Below are 26597 nucleotides of genomic sequence, written 5' to 3'. Positions count from 1 at the left end.
TGTTGGTGTCCATAGTCTACATGGAAAAATTCCGTATACAGGATATCATACAAACAACAGGGGCTGTAGAAATGTAAGTAGATGGACTGAAATGGCATAGCACATACAGATATCAGCAAAACTATCCACTGTGTGTCCAAAACTGTAAGGGAAATAATTTTATTTTTTTAATGCTGTGGGTATGTTTGTGTAGCATGCCACATTGTGCAAACATGCTTTTATGAAAATAAAAAAAAAAAAGAGTAGAAAAACCACAATTAATACTATGTGACAGAAATGTATTATAGAACCCTGTGTGGAGTATCTGCAATGGTAGAATGGTGCTGTTGCTAATGAGGTAGGACCTGGAACCCTGTAGTTTGCAGGTTGTGTGCATAGATCCCTATGTAAATGAGGTGGGGTTACTGAATAGCACAAGTGGGTATCCATTTCAGAATATCCCTTCCATGTAGGCAGAGAACCGTGTTGGTGTTCACAAAAGAGGAAACTGACATCAAGAGGGGGCTATGAAAATGAAGTGGGGTTACTGAATAGCACAAGTGGGTATCCTTTTCAAAATATCCCTTCCATGTAGGCAGAGAACCGTGGTGGTGTTCACAGAAGAGGTAGCTGACATCAAGGGGGTGTGTGTCTGAGGACTTTTAACAGACTTGGGCATTTTAACTGAAAGAATGCTAGGCGTTAATACAGGTTTACTACATCTGTATATGCTACATGCAGAAGTCAATGCTGATGCTGGTGCTGCTGACAACAGGCCTAGGCAGAGAAAGAGAAGAGTGTTCGGGCCCAGGCTAACCTTCCAGGAGCTACATGAGCTGGAGAGGAACATATTACAAGAACGTACTGAGCTCTGCCACCCTCAACAAAGATGCAGAGCCAACAGAGGGGAACCCATGCCAGTGGAAACAAATGTATGTGTAGCCCTTAGGATAATAGCCACAAGTACCTTCCACAGACCAACTGGGGATATGATGGGGTTTTCACAGGCCTCAGCATCCAGGGTAGTCTACCAGTTCCCAGATGCCATGCTACCACATGCCAGTGAGCACATTTATTTTCCCCTCACCCCTGAGGCGAGGGCCAGCAATATGCAACACTTCTACTGTGTAGCACACTACCCTGGGGTACTGGGTGCCATAGATCACACTCATCTACACATCAAGACACCAACCAGAGAGCAGGGTAGAATCTACATCAACCACAAGGGGTATCACTCCATCAACTGCCAGGTCGTGTGCAATGCCCAGGGCATTATCATGATTGTGTGTGCTGGCAGCCCTGGCAGTACCACTAGTCCAGTATCAGGCATGCATCACAGCTGTCCCAGATGTTTGCTAGGGGGGACATCCCACTTGGCCATTCACTGGGGGATACTGGCTAAGCCCTGGAACAGTGGGGTAATGATACACATCAGAAATGCATACACAATAGAGGAATGCCATAATGAGGCACCCGCATAATCTAGGAACATCATAGAACATGTGTTTGGGCTGCTGAAGTCACGGTTCCAGTGCCTTGATATATCTGTACTCTCCAGCCACTTGTGCACATATGTTCACAGTATGCGCCATGCTACACAATATGATCCTTTGGAAACAGCTGCAGTAGGATCAGCAAAGGGAGGGGATACACAGGCCCCCACCAGTGCCTAGGTCACCAAGGCCACAGTCACAAGTGGACTCAGAGGAGGAGCCCCCTGATGATGTCCCTGTAGGCAGATGTAGGCATACCCAGTACACCCTGACATTGTGCAGCACTACAGACATAAGAGACAACGCATGGCACCTTCACTGAAAACCTGGGGCCCTAGGGACTGACAACTTACTCCTACTCACATACATATATTAAAATAGCTGATTCCAGGCAACCCACACCACCTGTACCTATCCATGTATTGGTTGTGTACTGCATGCATCCCACAGAGTCAGAAAAAAAACACCAACAGCAGCAGTTGTAGATGGATTTATTTTCTAGCACCAAAATTCATCTGCAACTCAGCCTTTCGTCTTCAAGGATCTGTGCACAAACTGGCAAGTCAATGTGAAGACACACTCCCAACCTTAATAAACGTTGCTGTCTCTTCTTTCCTTCACGTTACAGGTAGAGTTTGAATTACTACTTACCCCATCTGAGGCCTTCACTGATAGATTTCCACAGATTGCCTTTCTGGTTTTCCAGGTTTCTTTGCATTCCACTGGATTACACCCCTTGTGCTATCCCTCTCCCCCAATACTAAGTCTATATTAGAATCCTGCTGAACATGGAGCTATCTTTAAACTACTAGTCTCCCATCAGGGCACAAGTGCTCTTCAGCAATTGAATTCTGCTTGCTAGCAAGCCATTAGACCTCAGGAATTTGTTTAAAGTGTTCAGATTTGTAAAGTAACACTTACTTTAAGTGTTCAGATTCCACTTACTTTAAGTGTTCAGATTTGTAAAGTAACACTTACTTTAACTGTTCAGAAAGTAACACTTACTTTAAGAGTTCAGATTTGTAACACTTAAGTGTTCAGAGTTGTAACACTTTCTTTAAGTGTTCAGATTTGTAAAGTAACACTTTTTGCTGCACATTACTCTTGTCTTTGTGGGCTCTGCCCTGCTCCATTTGTCCTCGCTAATGCTCAGGCTCACTCAGCTCCCCTGCCCTACCTCCAATTCCCTCCTGCCCTCACTACCTCTACATTTATAGTAATTGCAACCACACCCACAGCTCAACCTCACATCATCTCCACCAATTCCAGCTCCTCATGTCAGATCACATTACACCACACCCACTTGTTCCACCACAAAATACTCTCAACCACTCTCATTCCTGCTAGGCATTATTACATTGCCCCACCCTACTTACCCATCCACATATAGTGCAACCCTGTAATTCCTATCCCCACCGCTACCTAGAACCAACTTAAACTTTATAACTATGACTATCACAAAACTAAGTCTAGTCTATCTTCTCATAATTCTTTATAACTCCACAAGTTATCACTCTAGAAATACCCCATAAACTTAGTAGCACAACACTATATTATGCACTCTCATATACAGACACTGCACATAATATCTTCTCAAAATTGTTCAAGAAATACATAATAGACCAATTCTGAACTAAACATATATGCTCTCATTCCTACTCCAAAAAAACACAATACTTTCTCACACTCTTCACCAAACTCCAACATCTGTATCACCATTTTAACACCAGGCTCACCATAAGTGGGGACATCCAACCCATGCCCAAATTTATCCTGTCCAACACAAACTGCCCCAACACAAATGTGAGAACACAACTCACACTATCTTCATCCCTGGGCAAATCAACACCAGCAGCAAAACCAACCATCTTTTAATGCTAAAAATTAATATTAGAAATATCAAAAATAAAATACCTGAACTCCAGGCCACAATAGCACACTACTTCCCAGATATGTATTTATTTATTTTATTTATTTCTGCTAAAACAATGACATAGTTGTTTTAACAGAAACCTGTCTAAATAAAAACATAGCTAACTCAGATGTTCTCCCTACCAGCTACAATATCATTATACAAGACAGACCACTTCGTAAAGGGGGTGGAACTGCCTTACTGTACAAGTCCCACTTAACTGTACGGCAATTACCAAACTCCTACCTCTCCCCCAATAATTGGAACATACTTATCTCACAACTTCAACTTCACTCTAAAAAGGTCATCACGACAATTGTGATCTATATTACACCTGGTAATACACCTGCTAGTCTTGAAGACTTCTGGTCTTGGTGTTCTTACACATACTCAGGAGAAACCCTTATTCTACGGGATTTCAATCTAGATTGGTTCACCTGTATATCAGAACCACCAAGTAATCTAATACATCTCCAAATTTCAACTAGATGTGATAAAGAAATCTAAAAGGGAATCCATCCTTGACTGGGTCCTAACTAACAACCCCACATTGTGCCCCCACACAGGCAGTCTACAAGGCACCTTAAGTAACCACAACATAATATACCTTATATGTAGTAGAACAAGCATATGTAAAACCAAAACCACTAACTATAAATCCACTACATATCCACTACATACTTTACTCTGTAACTGTGACTGGACCCCCCTAAAAACCCTCCCACTTGACCCAGCTGTAGCATATTTCAACAAAACATTTCTACAACACCTAGACACTATCGCTCCATTGCGCAAAATCAAGGTTAGAACCACTACAAACCCCTGGCTCAGTAAAGAAACCAAACAAATCATCAATTCTAGAGACACTGTCTGGCTTTACTATAAAAAAAACAAAGAAACACAAAGCCTAAGTACCAAAAACTGTGCAAACGTGCAAAAAAATGCATTAGGCTGGACAAAAAAATCCTACTACACGACATTACAAACTAAATATCAAAACAACCCCCCAAAAATTTGGAAAAATGTAAACCAGCTACTAAAACCCACCCAAAAGGCTACCCCCAAACCAACCACCCCTGCCATTAAATTCCCATCGAAACACAATTCGACTCCCACTTTGTGAACTCAATTATATCCTTAGTATCAGAGGACAGTTCCAACCTCACTATCCCCCCCCCCAACACAAATAACACTAATACAAGCTTTGCCCTCAAAACAGTTTCCACAATTTCAATCAAAAGCATTCTCTCCAAACTAAAAACCACAGCAACAGCAGCCGACCTACTCCGCAGCTATTTTTTGAAACTCACAGCAGATGCTATTGGTATCCCAGTCTCCACTCTCATAAACAGATCAATTGAAAACTATGTGCCCAAACTCTGGAAAATATCCTATGTTACACCCATATATAAAGGTGGGACCTCCACTGATCTTAATAACTCCAGACCCATTGCTTTACTCTTCCCCCTGGCCAAAATCCTAAAAAATGCATCCATACCCAGGTGCTAAAATATCTTCTAGACAGCAAGATCCTGTCACGTACTCAACATGGTTTCAGACCTGCCCATACTACCACTGCAGCCCTCCTCCTCTGCTTCATAGACACAGTAAACCGTCTCAAAAATGAAGGCCTGCAGGTGTCAACTCTTTTTTTGGATATGTCCAAAGCATCTGACATAGTCTCACACCAAATCCTGCTAAACAAACTAAACCAATATCACCTATCAAATTCCTAAAGCTACTTAACTGACAGGTGCCATGCTGTGAAATGGGAACATTCTCTCTCCTCAGCTGCCCATAACTATAGGAGTCCCACAGGGTTCTGTCTTAGGACCACTACTTTTCACAATCTTCACAAATGATCTCCATACCTCCACACAGCATACATCTATTATTCGGTATGCAGATGATACTACCTTAATCTGTGCTGCACAAAACATTCCCACCCTCCGGCAAACAACTCAACTAGCATTCTCTGATGTTGAAAACTACCTTACCAAAGCCAAACTTATCCTCAATCCAAAGAAAACTCAGCTTATGATTATAACCACTTCTAAGAAAAACACTGATAACAGTCAGTTTATGATCTACTCCACAAATGCTACTCCAATTGGTCCAGTGGAACAGGCTAAGCTATTGGGAATAACCATAGACTTCTTCTTCTTTTGGCTGCTCCCGTTAGGGGTCACCACAGCGGATCATCTGTTTCCATTTCTTCCTGTCCTCTGCATCTTGCTCTGTCACACCATCCACCTGCATGTCCTCTCTCACCACATCCATAAACCTTATCTTGGGCCTTCCTCTTTTCCTGTTACCTGGCAGCTTCATCCTTAGCATCTTTTTCCCAATATACTCTGCATCCCTCCTCAGCTCATGTCCAAACCAACATAATCTTGCCTTTCTGGTTTGTCTCCAAACCTTCCAACCTAGGCTGACCCTCTAATATACTTATTCCTAATCCTGTCAACCCTTGTCACACCCAGTGCAAATCTTAAAATCTTTAACTCTGCCACGTCCAGCTCTGACTCCTGTCTTTTTGTCACTGCCACTGTCTCCAACCCATATAACATAGCTGGTCTCACTACCCTCTTGTAGACCATCCCTTTCACTCTTAATGGTACTAGTCTGTCACAAATCACTCCTGACACTCTTCTCCACCCACTCCATCCTGCCTTTACTCTATTTTCACCTCTCTTTCACACTCACCATTACTCTGAACTGTTGATCCCAACTATTTAAACTCATCCACCTTTGACACCTCTACTCCCTGCATCTTCACCATTCCTCTAACCATGGAATAACCATTGACTCCCACCTAAAATTTGATAGTCATCTCAACTTAACTATTGAAAAATACATGCTTGCCAAACTGGGATCACTCTACCATATCAAACCATTTCTTACCAACAACACAAGATCAGCTATTCCTTGCTCCAAACTTCTATCCACCCTGCTCTATGCATCCCCATTCTGACTAATCTCAGCAAAACTGAACTAAGAAAAATAGAAGCCTGCTATGACAGAATTGCCCGCTTTGCTGCAAATTGCTCATACTGCTTTGAGACAGCTCCACTGCCTTGAACTGGGCAACCTCCTAACCTACAATCAGCTCTGTCTTTGTCATTTTATTATCTCCCCAATAAGTGTCTTGCTCTCATAAACCTAGTACATCACTCAGCAAAAAGGCCTCTTAGATAATTTTTTATTTTATTTTTATTTATTTTACATTTGTTGACCGGGCTAGTCTAGCTGGATCAAAGTCCATTTTCAGTAGAGGCCCGGGGAGAAAAGCTCCACAGATAAAAGCAAGGTAATAGAAAAACATGTACAATACACTTATGAGACAGGCAATGAGCAAAAATACAATGATATTAGTCCAGGTATGGTTATACAAATCTAAGAAAAAACAAATAATACCAACTACGTAATAAGTACGGCATTGACTACTTTCAGTAGGGAGGGAGTATTATGTAGTTCAAATGTAATGCATACTTATAAAAACATTAATTGTAAAAAAAAAAATCATCAAATCATCAAGCAAATCACTACACCAACAGCTACAATAGCTTTGGAGACACACTATATAGTAGTTCAGTGGCTAAAAATGGAACTCTCTTCCCACTAGCATACAAAACACATCGTCCAAAGCCTCCTTTAAAATCCTCATTAGGCAACATCTCAAGCAAAGTTGGCAGTACCATGATTGCTCCCCAGGCTATTGAAAGTGGATAAGGTACACATACTAAACCTAGAGTACTTGATAATAGTTTTCACTCTTTCAAACACTGGCTAATGTACAATGTGTGTACTGTACCTGTGTTGTTGTTGTTGTGTATTTCGGCTTTTCCCGATTAGGGGCCGCCACAGCGGAACTCCGATCCGCTAATGATTGGCAGTAGATTTTTACGTACTTGCTTGCCGGGCCTAATGCACAACCTTCAACGAAGAAATGCCCATTCACGCATGTCGCCACACAGAAGATGCTCTACCTGAGAATCGAACGGGCAATGTCTAACTGTGAGGCGAAAACACTACCACAGCACCACAACCACAGTTCATGTACTGTACCTGTGTACGATGTATGAATTCTAACTATGTTCCAAATTTCAGCTGTACAACACAAATCTATTAATTACCTTTATTTTTAAATTAATATTTTCTTGTTTGTTCTCTCCACTATAACTGCTGATGTGCTGCATACCACTGAAAAAACATGTGTATTGTAATTTGTGTGTATACTGATCATGTCTAAATATCTAAATGTATCTGTAATTTTTCTGTGTGGAGCTTTTCTCCCTGGGCCTCTGCTGAAAAAGGGCCTTTTCAGCTCAGTCAGACACCCTCGGTTAACAAATGTAAAATAAACAAACCTATATGTACTGATATATACATATATATATATATATATATATCTATATTTTTATTTATTTTTTTATTTATTTAACATTTGTTGACCAGGAAAGTCTGACTAGGTTCCATAGATCCTGTTTTCAGCAGAGGCCCGGGGATAAATGCTCCTGAAGCATATCTTTAGAATGTGGGAGGAAACCAGAAAACCCGGAGGAAACCCACGCGAACGCAGGGAGAACATGCAAACTCTACACAGAAGACACCCCAGCCGAGAATTGAACCGGAGAACCTCTTGCTGTGAGGCGACATCATTAATCACTGCACCGCCTATATATATATATTTATATATATATATATATATATATATATATATATATATAGCAATATATATTAAAATGATACATACACCCCCCCATATAGCTACAAAACACATACATATCATACACACATGCAGCTACAGTTATATACACATCCCTGTTATATACAGAAATATGTATATGGATGACTGTATTGTCCGACATACCCTAATAATGGTGAGTAAATCTCCACTATCACAAAGCCATACTGTTGCTCAAAGAATCCAAGCTAAGGGTGCAACAGTACAAATTCCACTTACTCACAGACCCTTGTGCCTGCTGGATGTCACCACATAGACAGACACAGATGAGCCAGTGCTTTAATGTATAATGTTGTCAATGGATGTATGAACAGGGCAACTTGTCCCTGTCCACAAATACTGTATGCTTAGTAACTGCAAGCAGCCACATATGGCTATACTGCTAACTGTATGCACATAGCTAGGATAATTACAGTTATGCCACTGGTAGAATACTAGATGCAGATAACAGTATGAAGCAATATCACACTGCAGGCCAAAGATGCTGGTCAACACATGCCTAGTTTGTGTAATGCACAAGTACTATGCCTGCAATCACACATGCAAAAGACGTAACTTGTGGAGCATGCAATCAGCATCCTGATCTATAGAGTATAAGACCCTCTAGCCTACTTGGTGCACGAGTGTGTTAGAGTGTGTGATTGTGTGTGTGTGTGTGTGTGTGTGTGTGTGTGTGTGTGTGTGTGTGTGTGTGTGTGTGTGTGTGTGTGTGTGTGTGTGTGTGTATGTGTGTGTGTGTATATATCCTCCTGCAAATGTACAGACATGACCTCATGGGCTACCCACCTGCAATGGTTATACACTTCTTGGCCCTGTAACTTCCTGCTTTGTTCCACATTGCCCTCTTCTACAAAGCCTGATGATGTCAGCCACCATAAGACTACCAGATGACAATGAAATAGCAGATGTATGTCCTGGCACATGTGATAAGTACCATGATCTGTAGTGTATAAGACTAGATATATAAGGGTTCTAGTCTCACTCCAGTGCACTTGGTACATGTGTGTATATATCTATATGGATAACCTTGGTAACCTAGATGTATGTAGTGTTTTGTAGTGTTCTATTTGTAGCAAGAGGTGTGCCCCCCCCCCACAAGGACTGACCACAACAAGGCCTGCATATGTAATCAAGCATAATATGCCCTAAAATGATAGTACTAGCAGACATGAGGTGTGCTGCATGTACCATGTACTGTGATCTGTAGTATGTGCCATTACATAGGTAAGTGTGCACACCTACATACAGCCAGCCTACACTACTTATGTGCTTTGACAAGTCCTGTATGCACTGATTGGAAGTGGTGCTAGCCTCAATGTAGCCATGCGTTTGTTTGAGCCTGTTAGAGAATTTTACAAAATGTTATGAAACCAAGAGACATATGGATTTAACACAGAGAGTCTGTAGCCTTCGACTGTCACTGGCTGGAATGATGTGGATGCATTCACTGTTGTACAACCAATACCGACAGGTTTGGGATGCACATCCCAGGCTGGCGCTGGTATACTGAATGTGGCATTCATCACAGCTGTGTGCAGTGGGACCTTTGACGTATCACTACACAGGAATATCATGCAGCTGTAGCAGCCACACAGGTTCCAAGGTACGCCAATACACATTGTAGAGAACATGTCCTATGGAGTCCATGTCAGGACCATAAATGTCTAGTCTGTCTCCAAAAGCCTTTTCAGCTCAGTCAGACACCCTCGGTTAACAAATGTAAAATAAACAAACCTATATGTACTGATATATATATATATATATATATATATATATATATATATATACATATATATATATATATATATATATATATATATATATATATATATATATCTATATATCTATATTTTTATTTATTTTTTTATTTATTTAACATTTGTTGACCAGGAAAGTCTGACTAGGTTCCATAGATCCTGTTTTCAGCAGAGGCCCGGGGATAAATGCTCCTGAAGCATATCTTTAGAATGTGGGAGGAAACCAGAAAACCCAGAGGAAACACACGCGAACGCAGGGAGAACATGCAAACTCTACACAGAAGACACCCCAGCCGAGAATTGAACCGGAGAACCTCTTGCTGTGAGGCGACATCATTAATCACTGCACCGCCTATATATATATATTTATATATATATATATATATATATATATATATATATATAGCAATATATATTAAAATGATACATACACCCCCCCATATAGCTACAAAACACATACATATCATACACACATGCAGCTACAGTTATATACACATCCCTGTTATATACAGAAATATGTATATGGATGACTGTATTGTCCGACATACCCTAATAATGGTGAGTAAATCTCCACTATCACAAAGCCATACTGTTGCTCAAAGAATCCAAGCTAAGGGTGCAACAGTACAAATTCCACTTACTCACAGACCCTTGTGCCTGCTGGATGTCACCACATAGACAGACACAGATGAGCCAGTGCTTTAATGTATAATGTTGTCAATGGATGTATGAACAGGGCAACTTGTCCCTGTCCACAAATACTGTATGCTTAGTAACTGCAAGCAGCCACATATGGCTATACTGCTAACTGTATGCACATAGCTAGGATAATTACAGTTATGCCACTGGTAGAATACTAGATGCAGATAACAGTATGAAGCAATATCACACTGCAGGCCAAAGATGCTGGTCAACACATGCCTAGTTTGTGTAATGCACAAGTACTATGCCTGCAATCACACATGCAAAAGACGTAACTTGTGGAGCATGCAATAAGCATCCTGATCTATAGAGTATAAGACCCTCTAGCCTACTTGGTGCAGGTGTGTTAGAGTGTGTGATTGTGTGTGTGTGTGTGTGTGTGTGTGTGTGTGTGTGTGTGTGTGTGTGTGTGTGTGTGTGTGTGTGTGTGTGTGTGTGTGTGTATGTGTGTGTGTATATATCCTCCTGCAAATGTACAGACATGACCTCATGGGCTACCCACCTGCAATGGTTATACACTTCTTGGCCCTGTAACTTCCTGCTTTGTTCCACATTGCCTTCTTCTACAAAGCCTGATGATGTCAGCCACCATAAGACTACCAGATGACAATGAAATAGCAGATGTATGTCCTGGCACATGTGATAAGTACCATGATCTGTAGTGTATAAGACTAGATATATAAGGGTTCTAGTCTCACTCCAGTGCACTTGGTACATGTGTGTATATATCTATATGGATAACCTTGGTAACCTAGATGTATGTAGTGTTTTGTAGTGTTCTATTTGTAGCAAGAGGTGTGCCCCCCCCACAAGGACTGACCACAACAAGGCCTGCATATGTAATCAAGCATAATATGCCCTAAAATGATAGTACTAGCAGACATGAGGTGTGCTGCATGTACCATGTACTGTGATCTGTAGTATGTGCCATTACATAGGTAAGTGTGCACACCTACGTACAGCCAGCCTACACTACTTATGTGCTTTGACAAGTCCTGTATGCATTGATTGGAAGTGGTGCTAGCCTCAATGTAGCCATGCGTTTGTTTGAGCCTGTTAGAGAATTTTACAAAATGTTATGAAACCAAGAGACATATGGATTTAACACAGAGAGTCTGTAGCCTTCGACTGTCACTGGCTGGAATGATGTGGATGCATTCACTGTTGTACAACCAATACCGACAGGTTTGGGATGTACATCCCAGGCTGGCGCTGGTATACTGAATGTGGCATTCATCACAGCTGTGTGCAGTGGGACCTTTGACGTATCACTACACAGGAATATCATGCAGCTGTAGCAGCCACACAGGTTCCAAGGTACGCCAATACACATTGTACAGAACATGTCCTATGGAGTCCATGTCAGGACCATAAATGTCTAGTCTGTCTCCAAAATGCTTTGGAGAGGATGTGTATGACTCCATAGAGGGAAATGTCAATTCCCACTGTGTACCTCCCGTGTATCTATGACAGGACTAGCACATGTGTCACCTGTGCTACACACCAACAACATCAGTGTGGTATGCATAGTACATGCTGGTGAGACAGGTATATAACACAGGCAGTACACCCTACATGAAACAGGTCCCCCACACATGTTATGCACACATCTGCTGTGACAAACATCATGTGCAAGTTACACATTGGGATGCAGGACACAACAATCATAACTGTTGACGTGAAACTGTTTGTAGTGGACACAGGATGTATGTAGATGCGTCATCTCCATCAAAACCCTGGTCACACTTATGAAGGGTAGCAGACCTTCTCACAGATTAGGCACAAATTTGTATGCTGACTGCCAACATTGTCCTTGTTAGCCTGTTATACAAATATGAACCTATGGAGCCACACAGTTATAGTGCTGTACCTTGCTGACGACATATGTCCGCTGTGCTGACATGCCATCTTGTGCTGCTTTATTTTTATTGTGTAGCCATAACTTATCCCAACAGACTCCTGTAACAGAAACATAAACAGGCCTGTGACACACCTGTCATTGTGTAACTATACACCCAGTTTCAACAACATACAACATAAAGCCCACATAAGGTATACAACTGTATGTGGCATACAAGTGACAAATGCCAGCATACAGTATCTCTTAACCACTACAAGTGGAGTGGTGAATAAACACTGTATTACACAAGTACATGTTAAGTAATATAGTCACCCTGTGCATCAGACCCATAGCTTAATTTTCCTGCATCGATGTCAAGGACAACAGGGATGTGGCACAGGTATCATCACTTGCACAGGGTGTTGTATGGAGATGCTGGGAGGCCTAGTCTGGCCCAAATGGTAGAGAGCATGTGTCTGTGGATTAGGGGGGAGCATGTAAGATGGATCATGGAGAGGTGCCGTGTATATATCTGCAGGTGACCTGCATTTGACAGTGATATGTGAGTGGGTTCATGTACACAGTCAAGCTCAGTGCTAGTCCTACATGTGTGTATGTCGGACAGCTTTGGACTGTTTATGGTAGAACTGACAGTTCCCCATTTCCGGCCTTGTACATGGGAACTGACTCTGTCAGGAGTTGCACTGGCACCTCCATGCCCAAGGTCAGAAGTGGTGCTAGTACCTGAAATTGACTGCTGTCTGCTGGGACCGTGTCCCCCATGGGACCAGCCAGGACCATGAGCCCATAGCCTGCCACATCGTGGAGTGGACAGCACACTCCCCTCTGTACCATTACCGTGGTATTCCCTGTGTGCCATGACAGCATCCGCTGTATGATCACATACCCAACACTTCAATCCACTGTGGTGTGTCCCCTAAGGCCAACCACACAATATGTCATAGATGCAGTGCAGACAAATAGTGTGCTATAACAACCACTATATAGGGACAGTCTGATAAAACCAGTGTGCAGAATATCCAGATCATTGGTTTATATTTTCAGTTTGGTCATCATAAAATCTATGGTTTTCAGACAAACCACCAAGGCTTTAAGTCGCTAAATAATTACATGCTTTTGACTTTCAGAGTTCATATTCTTCACAATATTCAGTCAAACACATCCCATTATTCTAGCAACTTCCACTGTTCCCCTTGCCATTAAAGGTTTATAATTGTTAGACACACAGTAACAAGTCTCACATTTAGCATAGGGAGTATCGAATGTGGTTCAGGTGGTGATGGCTTGGATGTTGATGTACATAGCCACTCTTTTCCTGGACTATTGCACTGCAGAGTCATATCATGTACGTCAACTGCATAGGGATCTGATATGAGTATTTATAGTATAACAGTCTTATAAAACTATGAATGTATATGGATCCCGCATATGGAAGTAATGTACTTTCCAATTAAACTTCTGGATAGCATGCATACAGTTCTTGAAAATTTTCAATGCCAATCAAATAACTCTTTATAAGTTTAGAAATTTCATAAACTCTTCTGCAAGCATTTTCCTTGAAAGAAGGTATAAGTTGGAACAGAGTAAATCGGAGCCCAAAATGTAGAGCAGTAAATCTTTTGCAGAAAGCAAGCTCAAACTAAATATGCATCTGAACTCTGAGACTGTAGAAAGTCCAGGAAAAATAAGTACTTCCAACTCGAACAATCACTTCTTTTTATTAATATTAAGCATATAACGCTTAAACTAAAATTAGGAACAGAACATACATCCATGATCACTGGTCCAGCAAATTTGTCTAATCAAAATTCTTTGATCTGTTTAGATTTCACTTCCACCATGTTTGGAAAAATTGTGTAAATTCACAGCTTTGCAGTAATTTTGCAAATTCAGGCATACATATTTTGTACTAACCACAAACCTTAATAAAAGTATGCCAGATTGATGTTTTTGTTCATGAATGTCTGCCTGACAACAGGAAAATAAAAGAGAGACAGTAGTAAGGTCATGCTGTTAGTCATTGAGAAAGGAAGTGATATATGTGGAGATAGCTTTAGATGGGAGAAGGGCCTTAATATTTAAGGGTGGAAGAGCAGGTTTTCAGTCCCTTTGGTGCTGGTGTTTTAGTATGCAGCTAGCATCCAAATGACTGAAAGTCAGACTAGCAGCAGGGACTAGGCTTTCTGTGGGGACAGGTATGTCTGCACAGGTTAGGGTAAAATGAGATAGGGTTCAAGTGTATGTGGCTAAAAACTTGTTAGCTGGAGATGAAGGCTCAGCTTGGGAGGGATCCTTAAAGTTTTTTTTGGTGAGGGGTTACTGCAGTAGGCCTTAAATATTGTTAGAGCAGTCTTGCTGATTAGTTCTGCTTCTCCAGCTTTCCTGCCATTGGCTTCTATGGTTCATTGCTTGTAGTCTTTGGAATAATAATAAAAAAGAGAGAGAGATAGGGAGAGAAGAAAACTTTAGTGCACTGTTATTCATCCCCTTCCCCTCTCCAGTTTAATAAGTTATCAGGCTTTGCAGTAGCTGGTCATTATATAGTGACAGAGACACTTGTAGGTCCAAAGGCAATAGTACCAGCAGTGTGCTGCAGGTCATGGACTCCTTTCCCAATGGGAACTAATGTTATACCTGGAATGAAGGCTAGAGTAAGAAGCAACTACAAGGGGGGAGAAATTGAAGAAAGGTTGGAAGGCAGAGATGTGGGGATGTGGATATATTGATGCCTATTCAGGGGTAATACTTGGCATAGGCATAGCTAAAAGTGGGTCCTCCTTTGTTGTAGACAAGGTCAATCTACATGCCCCCCCCTCATATATATATATATATATATATATATATATATATATATATATATAGATAGATATATATATATATATATATATATATATATATATATATATATAAGTAATAAGAAACAAAACAGAAAAAGGGACTTCTAGAGGAATGGAATGCAAGTGGGGGAAGGATGAGAAAAGGGGGAGTGGGGGAGCATGAGTGAGAATATTGGCATGTAGTGATAATGGTAGTTATTGGCATTCTGTTGTGCTTTGCAAGATATATAGACTGTTGGAACTTCAGACAACACATCCTTTTAAAACGAAACACGGTTTAGTCAAGGGCCAATTCATCTGTCTGTCTGCAATGATTTCTTGTGATGGTTTATATCAAATAGAATGTGAACATATAGCTAATATGTTTCTCGAAAGAGGCTAACCATGGAAATTAGCAATGAATATTGAAATAAAATTACTAGTAGGAGAAGCAGTGACTTTCCACTATTATTAGGGATAGGACTGACTAGAAAACAGATGTCATGGAAAATATACACTCTGGATACAAGGGACATAAGCTCTTCTAGAGAGCTTTAGTTATAGAATATAATTCTAAAAGCTCAAAAATCATTTATATTGTCAAGAATTTGATAATTGTTAGAGCTAATGAACACATCTCTGGAGTTGTCCCTTGTTTTGCCTTTGAAACAGAAAACAATGTGAAAGCAATTTAAAAGTATAAGAAAGAAAGAGTAAAACGAAATAGAGAAGAAAAGGGGACCTGCAAATGTACATTTTGTAAACAATGTCCCTACATTTCTGCAGAGGAAAAATGGTGACCTAACAGAGGTGATAAATAATTGGTAGATTGTAATGAGGATGCATTTCTAAAGAAGTCCATTAGTTACAAGGAAGAAAGCACTCAACTGCTATCCATACATGGAGTTGTTTATTATTTTGATTGGTATTGTAATACATTTGGCAGTATTTTTTTAACTTTGGGCTGAAAATGTCTTTGTCCACCAGCAAGATTTTGATCTGGATGATATCAGGTGGTCCTTTTGTGCAGATATTCTTATTTGGTTGTATGTTGCATAAATATTATTCAGTCTTTCCAAGACCATGGATGGTACAACTGAATATTCAGTCAGCTTATCACTTATTATTCATTAATTACAGTGATTGGCTGATGCTGAAATATGTCTGAAATGTTGTTTCTAATTAGCCATGTCGATGGACTTTTCCATGTCATGTGCAACCTTTGAAAAGTTTAGTTTGGACTTACTGTGTATTTGGGAGCAGAGTATTACAGGCCACAAGACTGTGCTATTTTGATGATTTTTTTCAGACAGAAGAGAGCAAAGAATGAGTGTAGGAAGATACTAAGAACTTTTTTAGATCTGTGAGAAGACTTGGCAGTGTCTTTTGTTAGTGAAAAAACAAGAAAGCCTCCACAAAGAATTAATGTTCATAGGTTCATCTGAAGTTGTGTATTCAGGTCTTATTATACCATATTCAGGCCTTATTACACCCCTAAAATTGAATTGGTTAAACTGCAGGACAAAATCATCAGTATGTTGAGTAAGTTGGAAATGAGGGTAGGTCAAGGGATGGGGTTGCTTGGTTTGTTAAAGTTTACATGTATACTATTTGGACCATGTTGAACATTTAACAGGTTATTGGCAAACCTTTTAGAAAGTTGTAAGAAAAAGCTTCACTGTGTTAGGCTGTCTAGGAGAATTAATGAATACCTTTTGATATGGAGGGAATTTTTAGAGAGTTTCAATGCTGTTGCCTAGTGGGAGGAGGCCTAGGTCTCATTGGATGATACGTGTCATTTTACAGATGCGGTGATGGGATAGGTATGAGGTCTTACATTAAAGGTAAGAGGTTTTACATTGATTGGTTGAGTCAGTGGTGACATGCAACAGGTAGAAACATTACCTTTTGAAAATGACACCTGCTTTGGGAACTTTGGTTGTCCGGCAATCCACATTGCATAACAAGAGGGTATTTTTATTTAGATAGCAAAGTGGTAGTGCACATATTGTTAAAGAAGTCAGCAAAACACAAAAGTGTTTAATTGTTGTTCAGGAAGTTGACACTATATTCCACTGATATCAATGCTTCATTTTCTAACAAGTATGTTTCCAGGAGATTGAATGTGATTGTTGATAGCCTGTCTTGTTTTTAGTTTTACAGGGTACAGGCATTTGATTTAGAAGTGTTACCAGCTGCAATACCAGAAAAGGTTTGGAAAATTGCGCAAATATAGCCATGTGGTTAATTCAGCCATTTTGGTCAGATTCTGCCAAGCGGTTTTATAGGATAACAATGGCATATTTCAGAAATGCTGTGAGTCTGTTGTCTTTGCAGTACAGGTATGTTGTGTATAGATAGGAAAATGGTGATTTGTTGAGAAGGATATGAGTACCTTTAGCAGTGCTGAGTGCAGCTGTAAAGTGTGTGGATATTTTAGATTTTAATAAACACTGTTTAATTGGCAGGATGTTGAGGGATGAGAGAGAGAGTTAGGTACAAACCAGCAGATGGTAGGATGTCTATTGATAACCACTTGTTGAAGCTAGTTTTAAGGAACAGACATCTGGTGTTAGCTACTTTGGGTTTGTATGTATTGTGTGCATCTTTGTCAGTATGCTTGAATCAGAGTGCTTTTTGGAATGGTGAACTTTTGAGTTTGAGATGGGTGGACATTTATTTGATGTTTAAGTCAGTGCTTAGGCAGCTTTTAAAGTCTAAAACAGATCTAGCTGGTAACGGGTAGTAAGTGATATTAGAGATGGATGATGAACTGTTTTTATGTCCAGTTCATTGGCTTCATTTCTTGAGGAAGGTATCTGAGATTAAGCGTGGTGACTTGATTTTTCATATTGCAGATCGGTGACTGGGGTTGTCAGATCATTTTGATTTGGTGTTGAAAAGGGCTTCAGCTAGTCGAGGTATTGTAGGAGGAAAGCATTCTTCACATTCTTTCAGACAGGATGAACATCGGATTATGCACTGCAAGGCATATCCATTGAGTTTATCAAGAGGAAAGGAAGATGGGCTTACAAGTTTTATTTAAGATAGTTTGGGTGTTGGTTAGTTAACAGTTTGCCATATTTGTATTCTTATCTCATTAGAAGATAACTGATATTATTGATAATAGGTCACTCCTTCATATTATGTTCAGCCATGGGAGCTACAAAAAGACCAGGAGGAAGGTATTTTGGCATAAATAGATCAGCATGGCATGAGATTTGAAAAGAAACATGAGGTAAATTGTGCAGACATCTGTTACATATGTTATAGGAATTTGGGGCACAATGTCTAGTTTTAAGGATGTTTTTGCTCCTTTGCGGAGAATGATCTGAGTGCAGTTCCTAAAATCAAATTATTGTATTTGATTATTAAGAGTATGCTTGTTGTGTAGCCAAAATTTCCACAGGCTTTGGTGGCTTAGTTTGCCATTATTCACAGGCTTTGCTGGAAAGGAAAAGTCAGTGCTTCAGCTTTTGAGGTAATTAGGCATTTTATTAATCACAGACTGGCAAGAGCATCCTTCTCCTTTGATTTGTTTGTGGTAGAACACTGAGATTTTGCTGATACTGATCAAGTCTGGTTTAGGTGGAATGGTGTTCATTTAAGCTACACAGACCTCGATCTTTATCATATCCATTTTCATTATTTATTAATGAAATGCAAGTGTAGGTCAATAATGGAAATGATTCTATTGATCCACATCCTTTGGGTTGAAGAAGCAAGGGAAAATGGGAAAGACAATTCAAAATTGGCAGCCTAGTGGGTAATTGTGTGGTTATAAAGATGCTGCTCCCCTTCCTGATATCATTAACAAGATATAAGTGAGCAGTGAGCAGTGACAGATGCACTCCTGGAAACTCCTGCTGTGTTTTTGTTATGACAGGGAGCAGTATGTAAAGCAATTGTCATGGGTCACCAGTCTGTTGAAGACTGGTAGTGTTTCTTCATGCAAATGTTATGCTGTTCATATTTATTATTATTATTACAACATTTGATTGAGCCCTGTAAATTCAGTTGTTATGTGGTTTCTGTTCTGGCAGAAAAACAAATGGCTTACATGTCAATTTGTTGTAGTCATTTGTGTCTGGGGTAAAAGGTTGATGAATAATAAAGGTTTGCTAGGCAGACATTTTTGTTCATCAATCCTTGTTTGGTAAGAGCTAAATAACAGAGAGTGGTAGGAACAAATGTTAGTTAGCCAGTGAGAAAGGAGGCAGGAAGTGTTGCTATTGGGGATAGTTTTTAGGCTGTATAGAAGGGGTTTAGTACTTAAAGTTGGTAGAGCAGGTTGTCAGTCTCTTTGGAATGGATGCTTTTGTATCTACTCTACCACCCCTGCTGTGTTTTGGAATGGCAGTTTTGTTCTATTGGCAGTGGTTTTAAGGCCATAAAGATGGTTAGTTGCTTTCTTGAGGTCATCAGTAGTATGCAAGGGAGAAATGAACAGTGATGGATGCACTCCTGGGTATGGAGTGCTCTGTTGGTAAAACTTGGAACCTTCTTCCTGCAGACCATACCCAGGAATCTTCATTACCCCTATTTAAAAAAAAGGCCTCAAAAATACTTTAAATCACACTGGCTCTGCCCTTGCTTAAACTCTGACTAACCCTACCCTACAATCTGTATTTCTTTACTCAACTGCTTATTAGCAAACTAACCATCATACGTTTCAAATGAGTTATTGTATAATTGACAGCTTTGCCTGTTTGTACCGTGTGTTAAACTTTGAGAAATATTGTCTTTTTCTTCTGTTTTTGCTCTGTTGTTTTTGTAATTGTTTTTGTACAAGTGGAGCTTTTCTGCCCGGGCCTCTGCTGAAAATGAACATGTATCTAGTCGGACTATCCTGCTCAACAAATGTAAAATAAATAAATAAATGAAAGAGCCATAAGTAATGAAGCTCTCATGAGTATGTGGTCTATTGTATGCTGTCAGTTCTTCCTCAGGTGAATGCTGTGTTGATCATATTTAATATTATTTGCATTTAACTTGAGTTCTGATTTACATTTTTTGTAGTTGAGCCATAAGAAAGTTGATCACAAGTTAATTTAGGTTCAGAGTTTAGTACTAGGCTAACTGACTTTGTGGGTTATTCCAAGCTTAGCCAATTACCCCATGTGAGAACCAAACTCTGCATCTTGCATCTTAACCATTATACCAAACTTCCCACATGCAGGTAAGTGGTGTGGTTATTTGTGTCATAGGGAAAAAGGCTCATGAACAAATATAATTTCAACAGTTCTTTGAAAGTATTAGTAAAGTCAATGTCAGAAACAGTAATTTCAGTGTCAGTGGAAAAAGTAAATACTAAAACATAGGTAGTGTGGCATCACTGCAAAATAATGCATGAAATTAAATGTAACCTTACACAGTTAGTGATTTGAGAAAAAGTTTATATTTCAAGAGATATTTAAAAAATGCTATTATGGGAATTCCACTTTACTGCATGCATTTAATGTAACAAACATAAAGTCATATAACGATGTGCAATATCTCATTTCAAACTTACTCATGTACTTATTTGTCTAGAGCCTCTCTTTGATGCCCCACCTGCCTTGCTGTGTTTTATTTGGTCATCTAGCTTACTTCACCTTTGAAAACATACACTACATCCCTTATTAGAAAGATTCAGAGGTCAGCTTAAGCTGCAAACACAACATCTGTAAACACTGTAGTCGATTTACAACAGGAAATAAACAGACCAAATATATGGAGCAGAGTTATCACCAAATGCATTTAACATGCTTTATATAGCACTACTGAGCTTAATTAATATTGAGATAAACTTTAAAATATACAGCTTTCCATCTGGTACAAGGAATTGAAGCAGGTTAATGAAGTCACTGACAGGCACATAAATATACATACAACTATCAGAAGAATGTTATTCAATGACTCAGAGCCTTGACAGAGCTTTTCATTTAATGCAAGTTTTATGATTTAGAAGAGTAGGTCTGCTCCACTCACAAAATAAAACAAAAGTTTTGAGTTTTGTGAACTTTTTTCCTTATTAATAATAAAATAAAATAATAGCAAAAAAAACTTGTTTGTGAATTTTATCATATCACATATTTTCATTAAAAGAAGCTGCAAAACAACAACATGCTTTTAGAACTAAATCTGACTGAAATTAACACCTAAAGCTTTTTGTTGGTTTTATTTGCTAACAACTTTTGTTTCTGAGAGTCAGTGCTGCACTTTATCTATCTTAACAGATAATTAACATAAGAAATTTAAAAAAAAGTATAATGAAAACAAATGGACTGGTTTATCTATCATAATAATTTGTCAATAAATGTAAACATATTTAGAATTGAATAGCTGTCTATTATGGCGTGTGTGTGTGTGTGTGTGTGTGTGTGTGTGTGTGTGTGTGTGTGTGTGTGTGTGTGTGTGTGTGTGTGTGTGTGTGTGTGTGTGTGTGTGTGTATGTTTGTGAGACTGTGGGTGCATGTGTGTAAACATGGGATGCATAACATGTAACTGAAGGAGGGCGCACTGAATTGTGATTCACTGATAGCAAATTATTAAAATGATCCCAAACAAATGGGCATTATTATGTTACTTAAATCACCCCCACACACACACATCCTCTTTAACTTTTACTTTTACTGAACAACTTCCGTCTTTTTACAGCTTTTACTCAGATGACTCTATTTCAAGCATATGGAAGTCTTATCTACTCGTTGAACACCCCTTTTGCAGCTATAATGCATGTAAATACGCATATTTTAATAGTTACTTGATTGTAAAAATTGTATGTAAGTACTCTCTCATTTGTCATATTGTTATAATAATTGTAATAACACTTATATATTATTCTCTCCTTACTTTTTTTTCTCAGCATTGCCATCCACCTACTTTGTACCTAATTTCTCTTCCTACATAACTGCTTTACTCTGCTATATGTACCATCAGTTTTGTTTTTATTTTTCTCCTTTTTCTGTTTTTCTTTATTGAACTGGTTATCTCAGATGTAATTTCATTATCATTTGTATGTATACTGGAGCTTTTCTCCTTAGCTCTCCACTGAAAATGGGCTTCTAGCTCAAGTAGAACAACCCAGTTAATAAATGTCAAATAAATAATTAAATAAATAAATACATACATACATACATACATACATGCATAAAACTTAATGATACTACTCAGATGGCATCACATTTGTATTGTGTCCATGAAAGGTTGTCAATAATCTGTGTTTCTCAGACTCACAATGGGGGAAATGAGAAATCTCAGCAATGCTTCTGATTAACTTTAGTGCAAATACCAAGCACAGACTGCAATAGTGAACATTTTCTCCTACTAGAACACATGGGAAGGAATAGTTCACTTTGCTACAGACTAGCCATTGCTGCTCAGAAAGACTGAATTCCATTTAAAGTCTAGTTTTTGTTTTGTTTCATTTGATCCTACAATTTTAGAGTTTTGTAGATTTATTATCTGTAAAGTTATGGCTTTAACTTACAGTTATGATTTGACATGGTTTGCTTTTATGTCAGTGCTGCCAAATCTATAGGGATTATTTCATGACTCTTATATCTATTCCCAGCTCTCTCCTGTGCATTTCCTGTACTCACAAATATCAACTGCTCCTTTCTAACAAAAATAGAACAATGTTAGAATAAAAAAGCATAATCTGCAAATCAAGTTCCAACTAAAATTGATCATTGCCTAGTACTCAACCAAATAAACTGGCTAGAATTCCCCAACTGTCAAGAATTCAGTTGACCTAAAGTAGTCCAAACTATACTTCACCGCCAAAACAAATGTCCAGCACTTAAGACCATGATGATATGGTACACCCCATCTAGATTTCTCAGGTCTGAGGGTACATATCTTGCTCAAGTCCATAGACCAAACAATAAACATCATGATGCAATGTGTTCCTCATATGTACCTAAATTATGAAAGACTGTCCCATAAGAACTTAGACAAATCATTAGTCTAAAATACTTTATGGCAAACCATAGGAACCACCTCTTGGACTCAAAACTATGGTCTTGCCACTCTTCTCTTGGCTAAACACTACAACTCTATCCATTTGTATTCTGTCTGTAGTGTTTGTTTGGTCTTCTTGCATAATCTAAGCTTCTGTTTTTTTTTTTTTTTTTTTTAAGAAGACCCAATGGATTATTCAAATCCAACTCTAATCTATCTATTCTTTAGTAATAATACCCTACACATAACCTATTGCACCAGTCTATTAACACAATTACAATGTTTAACATTTTTCTTGCTACTTTGTGAAACTGAAGTGTAACTCTATGGAATTTCATGAAATGTATGATCTATGACTTTTCTGGGGTCTTTTTCCTTTCTTTATATCCACATTTTTGTATCACAATGTATGACATCTTGTAAGATTTGTTAATTGCGGAGCTATTTTCCATGGGCTTCCTCTGAAAAGAGGCCTGTCATAGCTCAGACTTTCATCTCCTATATAATATGTTGGTCTACTCCAATACAATGAGGAGATTATTTTAACTCCCACCCACTCTATGCTGTTAACCTGTAATCATATTTATTTAACCTGAGCTCATAAAAGCATAATGTACAACAATGGACTGCCACATGACATAACCCTTGTTATTTTGTCAAGTAATTTCACATGATCCTACTAGAAGTTTATCTTAATGATATGCAATGCCTTTCATTACTATTGTAATGTTTTAAATGTCTGTATGTGTAGTGTTTTAAATATCTGTGTTTGTAGTATATACTGACATTTTTCTATTTATACCTGTATGTGGAGCTTTTCTCCCTGGGCCTCCACTAAAAATGGGTTCTACTAACCCAGTCAGAGTATCATGGTAAACAAATATCAAATAAATAAATAAAATAGATAATAAATAATAAATAAACTGGTAACCAATATGAAATAATGTTACAAGGAAGTCCAGCAAAGGATAAATAAAGTTTTTTGACCACTTTCATCCTTCTAAGGAAACTTCTTCAGAATAAAACAAGAGTCAAAATATCACCATAGACAAAAGCAAATCCAATGCAGAGTAGCACTCCAACGGAGACGGGAACAAGCGTGTAGAATATATAATAACAAAATCCAAACAGCATATACGCTTTTCCCTGACGGCAATAAAACTTGATAAAATTTCTCCAGTGAACTATACAGCAGACAAATTTATAAGTCTGAAGAAGCCTGTTGGCGAAAGCGCTCACTTTGTATCGAATAAAAGCTTTTACTCTACTTTCAGTTTTGTCTGCTGTATAGTTTACTGGAGAAATTTCATCACGTTTTATTGCCGTCAGGGAAAAGCGTATATGCTATTTGGATTTTGTCATCACCATAGACAATTAATCCTATTGAATAACTGTAAAACAATTAGATAATTACATACATGCTGAAACAATTAAAATCCATACCAAAAATATAGTAAATAATGCTATTAGTTAAAAGGGTGTTTGGACCAATTAATATGCAAGCAATTATGTCTGACAAAGTAGGCATCACATGGAAAGAGAGGACCACACAGGGCAAAAGTCAGGCCTGATGCTGCATATTGAGGGCCTCTGTGTACCCACTATGGAAGTCATTATTGTGCTTTGAAATTTGGTTACATGTGGATATGTTTTTAGTACTAAAATAAACATCATGTTTAGAAATTTGATGCAACATAGTTTATCCCCCATAATCCTTTTAATATGGGTTGTAGATGTAGATTATTATGAAATTTTATGAAATTTCAGTTGGTTATGTAGTACCTTTCCCATTTCCACAGTTTCTTTTTGTACACATCCTTACATACACACATAAAGAAACACTCACAAAATCACACACAGAAACATACACACAGCATAATCACATATAGACACATGGATGCACACACACAAACACACACACATACTATTACAAAAAACAAACAGAAATATATGCATGTGCACACATGCATACACAGAAACATAACCAAAAAGAATCACTGCAGATGTTGACAAAGACAAGCACACACACACACACACACACACACACACACACACACACACACACACACACACACACACACGCACACAAACACACACACAATTACAGTAACATGCAGTCGGAAACATATGCATGTGCATAAATGCATGCACACAGATACAGGTACAAAGACACACTGCAGGTGTAGACAAAGACACAAACACACACACACACACACACACACACACACACACACACACACACACACACACACACACACACACACACACATACATAGGTCATAACTATCATATTCAGCAAGTTGAATGCAAGCATCAAAGCAAATCCCACCTTCCTTTAAAAATAAATCTAACTACACATTATACAGAGCACTTCATGCCCTATACTTGGTCCTTCACCACAAATTCTGTACCATTTCTAGTCTGTTTGCCCAACAAGTAATAGACTCTGGCTTTGCTGCACTGTCCTTCCACCACATCTCCTGAATATGTAGGATGTCCACCCTCCTCTTTTCCATCATCTCATCCACTTCCAAGCTTAATCCAGTCAATGAACATACTGTGAGTGCAGCAGTCTTTATTTCATCTTTGGCAGGTCGATTGGCTTTACATCCAGCTTTCATTAAACATCATTATCGCAGCTAACCCAAGCTGAACAACTGGACACCAAGTGGATAATAGTAGCTTATTGACCTGGGCATCTGGGCTTTATGGACAGCTGGGCCAGATCACCTAGAGCAAGTTTTTATACCACTGAGTGGCTAGCCATGACATGGCACACAGTCTGTGATCTATGTTTTCCTATCTAGAATGTTGGAAATGCACACCGGAAAAAAATGAGAAGTTGCACAAGAGGTTTATCTGAAGCTGAACATGTATTGTTGTATAAAAAAAATGCAACAGTGATAAAGTAATAATGTACATGTGTTTTTCATGCAATGATATTCATTTCACTGGAGTGGTGCTCCAATATATGTAGATAAACTTTCTTTCCACACAATTATCTTTAATAATACATACCACAACATTCCATGACTCCGCCATAATATAATGCTCCCACAAACCCAGAAAATCAAAAACACTGCAATTCCAGCTACCTTGTAACTTATTTCCTGAATTATGTCATATCACTTTAAATAACACCTACAAATACAGATGCAACAAGCCTAATTTTGTAGCACAAAATCTTCCCATCAAGATTAAATATAAATACAAACTGATGCCTTCATAACAGCATATCACATTACGTTGATGCTTAGTAGAGATATACACCCCAACCCAGGCCACATTACAATACCCACAGATGCCACATCACTGACAAAGCCTAAGTTATATGCTACCCACATCCACAGTAATGCCCTACTGCTATTAAACATGAGTCTTAGAAG

The 26597-nt window shown here is 38.9% G+C and overlaps 1 protein-coding gene across 8 annotated transcripts in view; it reads right to left on the bottom strand.

Annotated features, from left to right (window-relative positions):
- Positions 1–26597, bottom strand: part of CNTN5 (contactin 5) — a 5719910-nt gene that overhangs the window by 281613 nt on the left and 5411700 nt on the right. The window lies entirely within an intron of this gene.

The sequence above is a fragment of the Protopterus annectens genome, chromosome 5.part0, assembly GCF_019279795.1.
Source record: "Protopterus annectens isolate FY-2018-M chromosome 5.part0, PAN1.0, whole genome shotgun sequence".
Classification (NCBI taxonomy): Eukaryota; Metazoa; Chordata; order Ceratodontiformes; family Protopteridae; genus Protopterus; species Protopterus annectens.
This window is presented reverse-complemented; position numbering and strand designations above follow the sequence as displayed.